Genomic DNA, 15,558 nt, shown 5'->3' with positions numbered 1-15,558 from the left:
CACAGAGGCACACCTCCAGCTCTGCAGCCCTGCAGCTTTCATTGGCCCTCTTATGACTCATCCCCCCTCCCTTCCTGGCAAACTCTCACGAGAGTGAGAGAGAGAGCTGTGCATGATGTCATAAGCCTTGTTTTTTTTACCAGATAAGAAACAGGAAGTGGGCTGTATAAGGTATTTACTGGCAGAAAAATAAATTACTATCCAAAATTAAAACAACAAAAGCAGAAGATTTAATAGATGGAAAGTTGAAAAAAAGACTGAAGGTCCGCTTTAGGGCAAATAGACTGTGCACTTTTTAAAGTGCAGTTGCACTCTCCAAGGGCAGTTGCTCCAGAACTTAGTAAATGAGGCAAAGACTCACTTTGCAAGGAATAACCAATCATGTGCAAGGAAAATTAAAAAACAGCATTTTTGTTTGCACGAGATTGGATGATGGAAGTCAGCAGAGCCCCCCCTCATTTACTAAGCTCTGGAGCAACTGCACTTTGCAAAAAGCACAGTCTAGTTGCCTTTAGGAGCATACAAGTACATATTTAGATACAGATGGTATATCCTGTTATTACTTTGTACCATAGAATACACACTATCATACTGCAGTGCCACCTGCTGGATAGAAAGGTATAATGCATACAGTATTGTCAGTTTATTAACAACTTTACATTACATGTTGTTGTTCTTCCAACACCCTCTGCCTTTTTTTTAAATTCAGTAATCTTTATTAAAGTATTTTTTCTTACGGCATTACAACTTACACCTAACACATTCACATTGCCCAACTGCGACTAGCAATCACATTACATTCAACAACCCATATACACTAAAAACAAAACAACAACAACAAAAAAAAAGAAAAAGAAAAACCCCACCCTCTCTCCAAAAAAGATTCCCCTCTCCCCACTCCCGACCCCAGTCCCCCCAGGTAGTCTCCCTCCCATACCTTAAAGAGGAGGTTCGCTGAAAAAAAAATATTAAAAGCCAGCAGCTACAAATACTGCAGCTGCTGACTTTTAATATATGGACACTTACCTGTCCAGGGAGCCCGCGATGTCGGCACCTCAGCCGATCCGTCCTTCGGCTCTCGGCTGCTGCCGCCGCCACCCTCGGTAAGGGAGTAGGGAAGTGAAGCAGTGCGGCTTCACTTTCTGGTTCCCTACTGCGCATGCGCGAGTCGCGCTGCGTGTCCTTTCTGGTCCCTGCTGTGTTCTGGGTCTCACAGAATACAGCGGGGGAGGACGGGGTAGGCGCCGGAAGTGGCATAGGTCACGGCAAGCTCCGTGGTGATCTATGCCAGGAAGTGGGAGCAAGTACCTGTATTAGACAGGTATCTGCTCCCTCCTCCCCCCTGAAAGGTGCCAAATGTGACACCGGAGAAGGGGAAGAATCTAAAAAGTGGAAGTTCCATTTTTGGGTGGAACTCCACTTTAAAGTTTCCCACAGTTCAGGGCCCACAGTCTCTAACCAGCCTTTCCAAATAGCCTCAAATTTCCCTAGGCATTGGAGAACGCTAATAAAAGAGGCAGTATTTTGTAGGAAAACAAAATACTGCCTCTTTTATTAGCGTTCTCCATTCTCCCACTGTAGGTGTATATATGGAGATCCATTTCTGCGCTATTAGTTTCTGTGCCTGGAACAAACTTCTCACTATTGTGATATATACGCATTTTCCGATATATTACATTCCTCCATTATATTTAACAGACACATTCCAGGATCCAGCGATAGTTTAATTCGGAGCACATTATTAATAGTCTCAGTTATGTTCTGCCAGTATAGATGGAGTTTTGGACATCAACATAGCATGTGTATCAAATTTGCCGGGGTACCTCTACAACGAGGGAATAGGGGGATTCTCTGCGTTTCCACTTAAACAAGTTCTCCGGTGTATAATACGATCTATGTAGGATAAACAATTGCGTTAACTTTTGGGAACTGGACAACGAGGCCTTTGGCACCGCGGGCAGGGCCATCAACCACTGATCATCCGACAACGGTCCCATTGTGCCCTAGAGGGAACATATACAGATTCTTTAAACTTACAACGCAGTGGGGGTTATTTACGAAAGATTTACAGCGACTGCACTTGTAGTTTGCCCTTGTAGTGCAAAGTGGATTTGCCTTTCGTAAATAACCCCCAGTATCTCATAAAGTTTTGAAATAAGACCCTGCTTTTGACCTCTATCTTTCAACAATGATATTCTTTTAGAATTATTAAGTTTAAATTCAAAAGTGCGTGCCTGAGCCTGTAAGGCATGTCTGAGCTGCAAATACTGAAAAAACCTTTGTCTTGGAATCCCAAATTCATCAGATATTTGAGCGAAGGATTTTAGACAATCATTCCAGAACAGTTGCTCCACATATCTCAGCCGTTGGGTTTGCCAAAACTCAAATCCTTCTAACTTCTGCAATTCCTCGCAATTTGCATGATTCCAGATTGGGGTATAGGAGGTATAACCCGTAATGTTAGTGATGTTTTTCATTTCATGCCAGACCCTAAGTGCCGGTTCACACTAGGACGACTTGTCAGGCGACCTAGTCGCCTGACAAGTAACGTCCTGTTCTGTACAATGGAACCGTTCTAGTCTAGTCGGAGCGACGCAAGTCGCTCCGACATAGAAAAAGGTTCCTGTACTACTTTGGGGGCGACTTGAGGCGACTTGCATAGACTTCTATATAGAAGTCGTTTTGCAAGTCGCCGCCCCTGTCGTGTGCAGGTCGCCTCGGTGAGGCGACCTGCAAGTCGTGCTGCCCTAGTGTGAACCGAGCCTAACAAAAAGTTTGCCTGTCATGAAGTTTTTTAGCCACTTGCAGGATTTTTGTCTCTAGTAGGGAGATCAGTGTATATCCCCTACACAGAGGCAGTAATAATGCCTGTATAGGATCGGACTCCACAGCCTCCGTCCAACCAAAAAATTGCTGCATTTGTGAGGCTAAAAAATAAATTTTGGGTTGTGGAATAGCAAGTCCCCCCCTCATCCTTAGCTAGCATTAAGCTTCTTAGTTTTATGCGTGGATGTTTTTTCCGCCATATAAGTTCCCGAAAGAGAGATTCTACCTTCCTGAACCAGAATGTTGCTATCCAAATGGGGCAATTATGGAAAATATAAAGTAGCTGTGGAGCCCAAATCATTTTTATAAGATTGGCTCTGACAACCACTGTTAATGGGAGTTTGCACCAGCTCTGACACTTGTCCCCGAGCCTGAGCAATAATGGTTTGAGATTCATATCAACATAGTCCCCCACATTCCGTATTACCTCGATCCCAAGATACTTCATTTTATCATCTATTTGTATTTGTTTAGCTCAATACGGTAAAGAGATATTCACAATGGGGGTTATTTACTAAAGACAAATCCGCTTTACACTACAAGTGCAAACTACAAGTGCAAAGTGTACTTGAAATTGCACTAAAAGTGCACTTGGAAGTGCAGTCGCTGTAGATCTGAGGGGGACATGCAAAGGAAAATAAAAAACAGCATTTTAGCTTGTACATGATTGGATGATAAAATCAGCAGAGCTTCCCCTCATTTCAGATCTACCCCTCAGATTTACAGCGACTGCACTTCTAAGTGCACTTTCAGTGCAATTTCAAGTGCACTTTGCACTTGTAGTGTAAAGTGGATTTGCCTTTCGTAAATAACCCCCCATTGTGTAGTTGCATCAATACTGATTTCTGCCAGTTAATATGAAACCCTGAGAGCTGTCCAAATGCAGAGACAAGTGTCATAAGTTCCTCTAGGGATTCTGCGGTATCACCCAAAAAAATAAGGGCATCGTCTGCATATAAAACTATTTTATCCTCCCTCCCTGAACGTCAAAACCTCACTATTCCCTCCGACTGTGTTATGGCCGCGGCTAGTGGTTCCACTGCCAATGCAAACAACAGTGGGCCAAGAGGGCAGCCTTGTCTGGTCCCCCTGGATAATGAGAAAACTGGTGACATAGGGGTTGATTTACTAAAGGCAAATAGACTGTGCACTTTGCAAAGTGCATTTGCACTCTGCAAGAGCAGTTGCTCTAGAGCTTAGTAAATGAGCAGAAGCTCTGCTGACTTCCATATCTAATCATGTGCAATCAAAAAAATGTTTTTTTTTTTCCTTGAAGGTGATTGGGTACTCTTTGCAAAGTGAAGCCTTACCTCATTTACTAAGCTCTGGGGCAACTGCACTAGCAGAGTGCAATTGCATTTTGAAAAGTGCACAGTCTTTTTGCCTTTAGTAATTCAACCCCTCAGTGTTATTAATTCTCAGCCTCGCCTTTGGATCTTTATATAATAATTTTAGCCAAGATAGAAAACCTGGACCCATACCGAAGGCAGTCAATACCGTCCACAGATACTCCCATTCTACCATATCAAATGCCTTCCTAGCATCCAGTGACAAAATGGCACCAGTTTCCCCATTATCAATCGGCAGCTGTAGGTTCAAAAAAAGTCTTTGAATATTTGTTGCTGCTGATCTAGAAGGGATAAACCCTGTTTGGTCCATACGAATCAAAGTGCTAATATACCTGGATAACCTATTTGCCAATACCCGGGCTAAGATCTTAACATCTGATGTGAGCAGTGAGATTGGACGATATGAGCCTGGCTTTAATGGATCTTTTCCAGGTTTTAGGATTACTATTATTATTGTTTCCATCATTGATTTAGGGAGTTCCTGTGTAATATATGCTTCATTTAATACTTCAAGAAGTTCTGGAAGTAAAGTCTGGCCATATATCTTATATATCTCCGCAGGGAGTCCATCCATTCCTGGGGCTTTATTATTTTGAATTTGCCTCTACCATAGTTATAGGAGTATCCAGAGATTCACTTTCTATTAATGTCAGTTTAGGTATAGTTAGATTATCTAAAAATTGTTTACTTTGATTTTTTTTTATTTGAAATTTCAGATTCATGGAGCCGTGAGTAAAAATCCACAAATGTACTCTGAATACGTTCTGTGTCATATACCACTACGCCTTTTATATCTTCAATCGCAACTATGCCGGACGGGCCTTCTTGGTTCCATGCTATCATAGCCAGCATATGCCCCACCTGTTCTCCCATTTCAGAATGCTTTTGACTCTGCAGTAATCTACTATTTTCTGCCTTGACTATAGATACATCTCTATATAGCTTCTGAGCTTCCTGCCAGGCTAAACGTTTTTCTTCTGTGGGATCTATTATAAATTCCTGTTCTATTTGCTTAACTCTTTGAATTACTACTTCCTCTCGTTGTCTTGTTGACATTTTGATTTTAGAGATTTCTTTAATTATCAATCCTCATAAATAGGCTTTCATGGCATCCCAAACTACTATCATAGAGGCTGAACTCTTATTATCCCCGCAAAACCCCAGCAGCAATAAATCTATTTGACTCCTCTCTGGAATCAGGGTCAGCCACTGTGGGTTGACTTTCCACGGTGGACGAGCCAGTTGATCCCTCAACTCCGGAGACAGAGTCAACGGAGAGTGGTTGGAAAGTCCTCTTGCTTCATACTGAATTGACCAATCCCACGGGAGAAAGTTCACATTTCCCAGGGCCAAGTCAATTCTAGATAATGATCCGTATGAACTAGAGCAGTGATGGCGAACACGTGGCACGCGTGCCGCTGCCGGCACGTCGAGCCGTCTCTGTGGGCATGCCGTGACAATTCACAAAATCATCATTGGAATTGTCCACACCGCACCCACGAACTACATCTCCCACAGTTCTCTGGGGCTAGTGGCGATGTGTCCGAGTGGGCGTGATGCGCGCTCCAAACGAGAGCGCTGAAGCCACGCCCCGTTCTATTTATCTGACGTCTCTTTATCTGACGTTCCCTGCCGACGCACCTGCGTGTTGGAAATCCCTTCATCGGACACCACCGGAGCGCCCGGAACTGACCCCACACTGCAGCCCACATTTCAAATGTGAGTTATCATCCACTTGTCAACCCGCCATAGCCGAAAGACGGCTACAGCGCAGTCAGCTTATTCTGGGAGGGCGTCCATGGACTCTGCAGTACTCTGCCCATACTCTGCAATACTCTGCCCATACTCTGCAATACACTGCAGTACTCTGCAATACTATGCCCATATTCTGCAATACTCTGCAGTACTCTGCCCATACTCTGCAGTACTCTGCCCAAAAGAAAAATGTTTAATAGAAAGCTTTAGTTGACAACTGTACGGGTTGTTTTTTCTAAACTAAAACCTCGGTATTCAGGTGTAATTGCGGTGTTGGCACTTTGAAAATAATAAGTCGTTTTGTGTTGCAGTTTGGGCACTCGGGCTCAAAAAGGTTCGCCATCACTGAACTAGAGCAACATGAGTATTCTCTACTGGCAGGGAATCTTGATCTCCACACATCTGTTAAACCCATCTCCTGTATCTGACTGGCCAACCTTGTTGCATTCCTCTTCCCCTTAATCTTTTTATTACCGTACTTTGTCTATCCGCCTCTTAATTTAGTATGTTATTGAAATCCCCAATTATCACTGTTGGAACATCCGACCATTGTGTCATTTTTTCAAAAACTTTTTTTTTTAGTACATCATCTTTATATGGAGGTGGAATATAAACATTCACCAAAAAAAAAAAATTTTATCATTCAAAGAGCATAAAAGCATCAAATAATGGCCAACCAGATCTTTAATACACGAAAACCTGAGGGAGCTCGAAATCAAAATGCTCACTCCATGAGAGTATGTAGAATATTTGGCATGAAATTGATGTCTATATCTTAGTGTACTAAATATTTTATAATCCTCACTCCCCACATGGCTCTCCTGCAAGAAGACTATTGCTGGGTTGTGGAATTCAATTCCTTTGTCTCTTCCTTCTATCCCCCAGTCCTCTGACATTCCACAACATCATCTTTATTTTACTTGTCATCAAAAGACCAGTATTTTATGATGAAGAGACATACCAATTATAGCACCAATTTTAGTGACCTCCATAGGGTATAGGCCAGTTTCCAAAAAGTGGATTCGAGACATAAATAGCAGGAGAAAAGACAGGTAAAGGAGAGAGGAAAGGAGAGGAAAACCCCCCCTCGCCGCCCCCCCGACTTAACTTAAACTCCCCCCCCACCCCCTCCCAAGCATCCTTCCCCAAATAAATTCCCATACCTTCCATCCCAACCATTTCAAGCTTAATGTCCCTCCCCGAGGGGAAGGCATCAGCTACACACCTCTTGTCCACACGGGACACACACTTGGGATCCACTGTAACCCATTTCCAATGTTGTGTCTGTACCATACATCATCATATATCTCCATCCGCGGGGGGGGGGGGGGGACCAGGGAACGTCTATGTGTCCCCCCCATGAGGGGGGGGGGGCAGCCCACCAACCCATCGTCACCCTCAGCCTACTCCCACCTCTTGTCCAACCAAGCATTCAATGTGCCTGGAGTATCAAAAAGATGGACTCCATTTTGATCTGTAATACTCAGTTTTGCAGGAAACAACATACGCTCTGCCTTAAAGTGATACTAAAGTCTCAGTTTTTTTTCTTTAAAAATAACAAACATGTTATACTTACCTGCTCTGTGCAATGGTTTTGCACGGAGTAGATATAAAAAACGCGTTGAGCTGTCACATGTGTGATAAATTAACCTTCACAATTAATAAATGTTCAATGCATAAAGTCCACAAAAATGAATACAATGAAGTGTCCAGAAAACCAGCAAGAGTCCATATAGTGAAGAAAAAGAAGTGTCCTTCAATTCTCAACAGGTGTAACACCCAGTGCTCCCCAAAGGATAGACAGGGCAAATATATCCTCTTACCAGATAATTAGAACTATCAAGGTCTGTATGTGCATCAGTGAGTAATCACCCCTCACTTCGGGTATAAGCCGCCTCTCCTGTTCAGCCTGCTTACTGGAGACTGGAGACTTACTGGACTATACTTTCCTTCTAAGGAATAGTGGTGACGTTGTGGCGCCCGTGGAGGATTTAGAACGAACGCTTGTTTCAAAATGCCTGTTAACTATTTTCTGCTGTAAGTAGACTCTTTTATTAAACTCATGTGCTTTTACTGAACGCTGCACAATTAGTTTTTTCCCCTTCCATTGACATATTGCATGACCAGGTCTGATGTTCCCTAAAGGATAAATGCATACAGTGACGTGTATCATTGGCATCCAGTAAGCAGGCTGAACAGGAGCAGGGCCACCATCAGGGGGGTACAGCCCATACACTTGTAAGGGGCCTGAGCATCTGGACGGGTCCAGCCAACTGGCAGGAATGTAAGAAGGCAGGGACGGGTACAGTGGAGCTCTGTGAATGCTTCTGTATGTGTGTGAGTCAGCAACTGCTGCTTTGTGTCATTGAGCTCGCGTCAGGCTTCTTGCTGCCACCTCTGGCCATTTTCTGCATGTGCACCCCTCATGTGAACTGCCTGTACTCAGTGTACTGTCTGCTGGACTGCAGCTCCTATCTGTGTTTCGGCCACATATGGAAACAAGAGCTGGGACTAGGAGGACCACCTTACACGTAAGGGCTATTGTACAAGTGAGGGAGGGAGGGCTGTGTGTTTGTGTACATGTCTGTGTGTGTGTGTGTGTGTACATGTCTGTGTGTGTACATGTCTGTGTGTGTGTATGTGTGTGTGCATTTAGATGCCTGTGTGTGTACATGACTGTGTGCATGTGTGTGTACATGCCTGTGTGCGTATATATGTCTGTGTGCATGTGTGTGTGTGTGTACATGCCTGTGTGTGTGTACATGCCTGTGTGTGTACGTGTGTCATATACAAACATGTGAGGGGGGCTGAGAGTGTACAGGTGTGAGGGGGGCTGAGAGTGTACAGGTGTGAGGGGGCTGAGAGTGTACAGGTGTGAGGGGGGCTGAGAGCGTACAGGTGTGAGGGGGGCTGAGAGCGTACAGGTGTGAGGGGGGCTGAGAGCGTACAGGTGTGAGGGGGGCTGATAGTGTACAGGTGTGAGGGGGGCTGAGAGCGTACAGGTGTGAGGGGGGCTGAGAGTGTACAGGTGTGAGGGGGGCTGAGAGTGTACAGGTGTGAGGGGGGCTGAGAGCGTACAGGTGTGAGGGGGGCTGAGAGCGTACAGGTGTGAGGGGGGCTGAGAGCGTACAGGTGTGAGGGGGGCTGAGAGTGTACAGGTGTGAGGGAGGCTGAGAGCGTACAGGTGTGAAGGGAGCTGGAAGCGTACAGGTGTGAAGGGGGCTGAGAGCGTACAGGTGTGAAGGGGGCTGAGAGCGTACAGGTGTGAAGGGGCTGCGAGCGTACAGGCGTGAGGGGGGCTGAGAGCATTCAGGCGTGAGGGGGGCTGAGAGCATACAAGTGTGAGGGGGACTGAATGTGTACAGGTGTGAGGGGGGCTCAGAGCATACAAGTGTGAGGGGGACTGAATGTGTACAGGTGTGAGACAGGCATGAGGGGGCTGAGAGCATACAGGTGTGAGGGGGACTGAGCGTGTACAGGTGTGAGGGGGGCTGAGAGCTAACAGGTGTGAGGGAGGCTAAGAGCGTACAGGCACGAGGGGGCTGAGAGCAGACAGGTGTGAGGTGGGGTGAGAGCGTACAGGCGTGAGGGGGGCTGAGAACATACAGGTGTGGGGGGGCTGAGAGCGTACAGGTGTGAGGGGGGCTGAGAACATACAGGCGTGAGGGGGCTGAGAGCGTACAGGTGTGAGGGAGGCTGAGAGCGTACAGGTGTGAGGGAGGCTGAGAGCATACATGTGTGAGGCACTGAAGGGCTTGGTGGGATGGCTAGTGGGCGGATTTGGTGGGACGGCCAGGGGGCGGGCCCTGTGGAATGTTGGCGGTCAGGCTCGGGAGGAGGGCCAGGCCTAAAGCTTTGTAAGGGGCCCCACAATTTCTGATGGACAGGAGAGGCGGCTTATACCCGAAGTGAGGGGTGATTACACACTGATGCACATACAGACCTTGATAGGTCTAATTATCTGGTAAGAGGATATATTTGCCCTGTCTATCCTTTGGGGAGCACTGGGTGTTACACCTGTTGAGAATTGAAGGACACTTCTTTTTCTTCACTATATGGACTCTTGCTGGGTTTCTGGACACTTCATTTTATTCATTTTTGTGGACTTTATGCATTGAACATTTATTATAAAAGTTAATTTATCACACATGTGACAGCGCAACATGTTTTTTTTATATATTTTGATTATATTGTTGTGTACAATATTGTGAGGGCTGCTGTTGATTTCATTTTATTCATTATCACTCTACGCACACTAAGCGCAGTTTTCTTTTTATATATATTTTTGCACAGAGTAGCCCAGATTCTCCTCTTCTCCCCACCCCCTGTCTCTCCTCATTGGCTCTCTGACTCCGATTGACAGTAGCAAGAGTCAATGGCGCCGCGCTGCCGTCTCAGCCAATGAGGAGGGAGCGTTCCGGGCAGCTGAGACACTCCTGCAACGTCGCTGGATCTAGATGGACCTCAAGTAAGTATTAGGGGGGCTGAGGGAGGCTGAAGGTTTTTTATCTTTATGCATAGAATGTATTAAGATAAAAAAAAAAAACTTCTGCCTTTACAACCACTTTAAAATAATAAAATAAATAATCATTCAAATAATAATAAAGAATCGTATGAGAAGATCTTTTGATGTGCCATACACTCACCAATCATATTGTTCTGTGTGATCGGATTTTCCGTCCAGACCAATCAGAATAATTTCTATGAAGTTGATCTGTTTTGCTGGAAATCGATGACACTGTATGTGCCTTTTTGGTAATTCATAGATTCAATCACTTTATCTGATTATTGTTCGATCAAATCATTATGTGTATGGCCACCATAAAAATGTGAGTTCTTGGGAGAGACAACAGAGTAATAGAATTGCAGTATGAATGGGATGCCAGCCATGAACAGACTCTTGGCATGTCACACTTGGCTCTCTGTTGAGCCCTGGTCTTGGCAAAGTCTTACCTTAGTGCCTGGGATCCTGCAGAGAAGCCGCAGCGGCTGTGACCCTGATCTCGTCTTCTGTACTTTGCACAGGGACTGACTCTGCTAGTGACATAACATACCGGAGGAGAGCTGCCAGGAAGTGGAGGTGCTGATAGCTGCAGCTGGAAGCACACCTGCTCTCCGAGAGGTCATATGACTGAACATGAAGCAAACACAGCCATATTGCCTAAGGGCGCACCAATTATACATCAACGTCAGCTTGTGTCCCCTGGATTCACATATTTGTAAATACTTTTGTGTGTGTGTGTGTATTTCAGATTATAGATACGATCGTGACTTACAGTCGTATTTGTAGCGTAGACCCTCTGACTGGTCCCATTGTTTTGTGCCAGGTTCTATACTCCTCCTGGTCCCCAGGCAGCCAGGAAAAAGGAAAGAAAAGGGAAGCGCCACCTAAGTTAAAAATTCATATAATAGCGCAAGGATTAAGAATCACGTACAAGATATTGTAGTATAAAGGGCTCATCAAAAGCAGGGAAGGGAGGGAGCCGTGCCGGATTCAACACTGTCCACAGGGTTTGTGGAGGTTTTAACTGAGTCCTCTAAGCGTCCTGTGGCCACCAGGAAGCAAACCAGCGTGGAACGCAGTTGAAAATGACGTCACCGGGCAAGAGACGGCCGGGCTTGGTTGTTGGGAGATTAGGTTGGGGGATCAGGCTACGCGCTCGGAGCTCTAGCTCCTTCTACAAAAGAGAAGGAGCTGGAGCTCCAAAAGCATAGCTTGATCCCTCAGCCTGATCTACCAACAACCAAGCCAGGCCGTCTCTTGCCCGTTGACGTCATTTCCACCCGCGTTCCACACTGGTTTGCTTTCTGGTGGTTTTATACTCCTCCTGGTCCCCGGGCAGCCAGGAAAAAGGAAAGAAAAGGGAAGTGCCACCTAAATGTAGAGATTAAAAATTCATATACTAGCACAGGGAAGGGAGGGGGCCATGCCACAGCATCCTCCAAATTCAGCACTGTCCATGGGCTTTGTGGAGGTTTTAACTGAGTACTCTAAGCGTCCTGTGGCCACCAGGAAGCAAACCAGTGTGGAAAGCGGGTGGAAATGACGTCAACGGGCAAGAGACGGTCGGGCTTGGTTGTTGGGAGATTAGGTTGGGGATCAGGCTACAAAAGAGAAGGAGCTGGAGCCCTGAAAGCGTAGCCTGATCCCCCAGCCTGACCTACCAACAACCAAGCCCGGCCGTCTCTTGCCCGTTGACGTCATTTCCACCCGCGTTCCACACTGGTTTGCTTCCTGGTGGCCACAGGACGCTTGGAGGACTCAGTTAAACCTCCACAAACCCCGTGGACAGTGCTGAATCCGGTGGATGCTGTGGCATGGCCCCCTCCCTTCCCTGCTTTTGATGAGCCGTTTGATGAGCCTTTTTATAACGCAATGGGGAAGTTTTACTAAAACTGGAGCACTCCGGTGCAGCTGTGCATGGTAGCCAATCAGCATTTAACCTCAGTTTGTTCAACGAAGCTTTGGCATTATAACTTGGAACCTGATTGGTTTCTCTGCAGAAGTGAGCCTAATTTTGCATTCTCCAGCTTTAGTAAATAAACCCCAATATCTTGTAAGTGATTCTTTTTCTTGTCTTTTATGCAGAGCTGGCTGTACTCTGAGGGTAGCTGCCACTTATGCCGCGTACACACGGTCGGACTTTTCGTCTACAAAAGTCCGACAGCCTGTCCGACATACTTCCGACGTACCTTCGGCGGACTTGCGGCAGACTTTCTTACGAACGGACTTACACACACACGACCACACAAAAGTACGACAGCCTAGTACGCGGTGACGTACACCAAGTCCGACGAGACTATAAAACGGAAGTTCAATAGCCCGTACGACACCCTTTGGGCTCCTTCTGCTAATCTCGTGTTTATCTCGTGTTAGTAGAAGTTTGGTGAGAGACGATTCGCGCTTGTGAGACTCGTATTTTTCAGTTCGTTTTAACTGTTGTTCAGTCTGTGCTTGTGAGGTTTGTATCTGCTTTTCAGTGCGTTTGGTCAGTTGGCATTGAGAAATCTTTGTTTTATTGCCCGCTCGTTCCTGATTTTCAGGTCGTTCTTCACAGGCCTTGCTGTTCTTCAGTGCGTTCTGTTTAGTGCGTTCTGACCAGCCGACCGTTTTGAAGCCATGTTACCTGTACGTACTCGTCGTAGAGCTCGTGCATTGTATGTGCTTGGTGCTGTAGTTTATTCTTCAGCCCAAGTCCAGTCCATGAACAGGGCGAGGAGGAGTTCATGGACCAAGAATTGGTTGCTTCAGCGTGACCAGTTCTGTCACATGCCTTTGCTCCGTGAGATCCGTGAGAATAATCCTGAGGATTTCAGGAACCTTCTCCGGATGACGGACCCCGTTTTTGACCGTTTGTTGGCTTTGCTGACCCCCTATATCAGCAGGCAGGATACCTGCATGAGGCAAGCCATCACTCCGGAGCAGAGGCTGGTCGCTACCTTGCGGTATTTGGCCACAGGGAGAAGCCTGCAGGACCTTAAGTTCTCGACAGGCATCTCCCCCCAGGCTCTGGGGATCATTATCCCAGAGACCTGTTCTGCCATCATACAGGTCCTGCAGAAGGACTATATTAAGGTAAGATATTTTTCTTTTATTAGCATCACATGTTCTTTTATGTAATCTTTGATAATGTGATGTATTTCTTGCTTCAAACACTACTTACCATCATTGCAATATAGTGTGAATGTCCCCTTTTTATCCTCACACATGCTGGAATTTTTTCCTGTTATTTTTTGTCATGCATGTATATTTTCCTTCAATAACCTTCCCAGCATGAAGTGATGGGAACATATCCACCTAGTCTACTCATTTGGAATGTATTTTGTTTGAGTGTATTTAGTGTGCTGCTAATGAGCAATTATCTAGATTTCACAACCCCCCCACCTAAACTCACTCCAAATAGTGTGCTGCTAATGAGCAATTATCTAGATTTCACAACCCCCCCACCCCCCACCTAAACTCACTCCAAATAGTGTGCTGCTAATGAGCAATTATCTAGATTTCACAACCCCCCCACACCCACCCTCGTTAAAATTTGCTGGAATGTTCTGTGGTGTTGATTTGTCTAAAGCAAATATATGTTGCACTTTGCAAAATGCATGTGCACTCTACAAGTGCATTTGTTCCAGTGCTTTAGTAAATGAGCAGAAGCTCTGCTGATTTCCATCATCAAATCATATGCAAGCCTCAAAGTGTTTTCATTAATTGCCCTTGCATGTGATTGTGTACTCCTTGCAACATGAATGCCTTTTTACATTACCTCATTTACTGTAAGCTGGTTAGCAACTGCACCTGCAGAGTGCGACAACTGCAGTCTTGTAGCCTTTTTAGTCCCTAAATTCCTGCGTGTCCTAAAAGTAATTTTTTTTAGGGATTTCACAACCCCCTAAAATGTAATCAATGTTCCATCAGAGGGGGTGAGCAATCTGATAAGTGTGCCTTTCCATATTAGTTATTCCAGAACAATTAAATTATTGAATGTTATACTGATGCTGGGGAATAATGTTTTTAATTGTCTAATTTTCTTGCAATGTTAGCTTCCAAATTAATTGATTTTGGTTTTCTTGTTTGATTTCCCAGTTTCCTTCAACGCCACAGGAATGGCAGACTGTGGCATCCCATTTTGCCAGCCGTTGGGACTTTCCCAATTGTGGAGGGGCTATAGATGGGAAACATGTCCACATTGTGCCACCACCCCATTCGGGGTCATATTATTTTAATTATAAGGGGTTCCACAGTATTGTTTTAATGGCGGTGGTGTCGGCACACTATGATTTTTTATATGTGGACGTGGGGAAGAATGGCCGGATGTCGGATGGAGGAGTATTTGCCCAGACGGAGTTCTGCCAGCGTCTCCAGAGTGGTGGCCTGGGATTGCCACCTGATGAGGATAACGTGGAAGGACTCCCCTTTGTCTTCATTGCCGATGAAGCCTTTGCTCTCAGCAAGCACCTCATGAGGCCATTCCCCCAAAGAACCCTCACCCCGGAGAGGAGGGTTTTTAATTACCGGCTGGCCAGAGCTAGAAGAGTGGTTGAGAATGCGTTTGGAATTCTGGCCAGCCGGTTCCGCCTGTTTCAAACAGCCATTAATTTGGCGGAATACAAACTTAATTTTATCATTTTATCGTGCTGCATTCTGCACAACTTTTTAAATAAGCATTCTCCAAATTATATAGGCACAGTTGGGCCTGAGGCCGGACAAATAGAAGCCAACCTTACAGGCCTGGATACTGTCCGTACTGGCTTGGCCCCCCAAAGTGCCCGTCAAGTTAGACAGCAATATGTTAATTATTTTATGGGTAGGGGGGCCATTGCAATGGGCCAGGATATATAATTTTTGACAATAAAAAAATTATTGATGAAATCTTGCATTATATTTATTGCTTGCCTTTCTTTTGGGCTGTCTCCTAGGTTATGGTCGAGCAGTTGTAGTGCCAACTGTATTGTAATTTTAAATGTCTAAATAAGCTCCATTGCCACTGTAAACAACTTTTTTACAATTATAACTAAAATGATACTGAGCCTTGAAATAACAAACCACACATTTATTTAATTCCTATAAGGAGATGTTTTTTCATTAATGGTTGTTATGCATTCAGTTCTGCATTTAGTATAAAATGTTCAT

At 45.3% G+C, this 15,558-nt stretch overlaps 1 protein-coding gene across 1 annotated transcript in view; it reads right to left on the bottom strand.

Annotated features, from left to right (window-relative positions):
• Positions 1-15,558, bottom strand: part of STARD6 (StAR related lipid transfer domain containing 6) — a 99,281-nt gene that overhangs the window by 27,448 nt on the left and 56,275 nt on the right. The window lies entirely within an intron of this gene.

Source organism: Aquarana catesbeiana, linkage group LG01 (assembly GCF_042186555.1).
Source record: "Aquarana catesbeiana isolate 2022-GZ linkage group LG01, ASM4218655v1, whole genome shotgun sequence".
NCBI lineage: Eukaryota > Metazoa > Chordata > Amphibia > Anura > Ranidae > Aquarana > Aquarana catesbeiana.
This window is presented reverse-complemented; position numbering and strand designations above follow the sequence as displayed.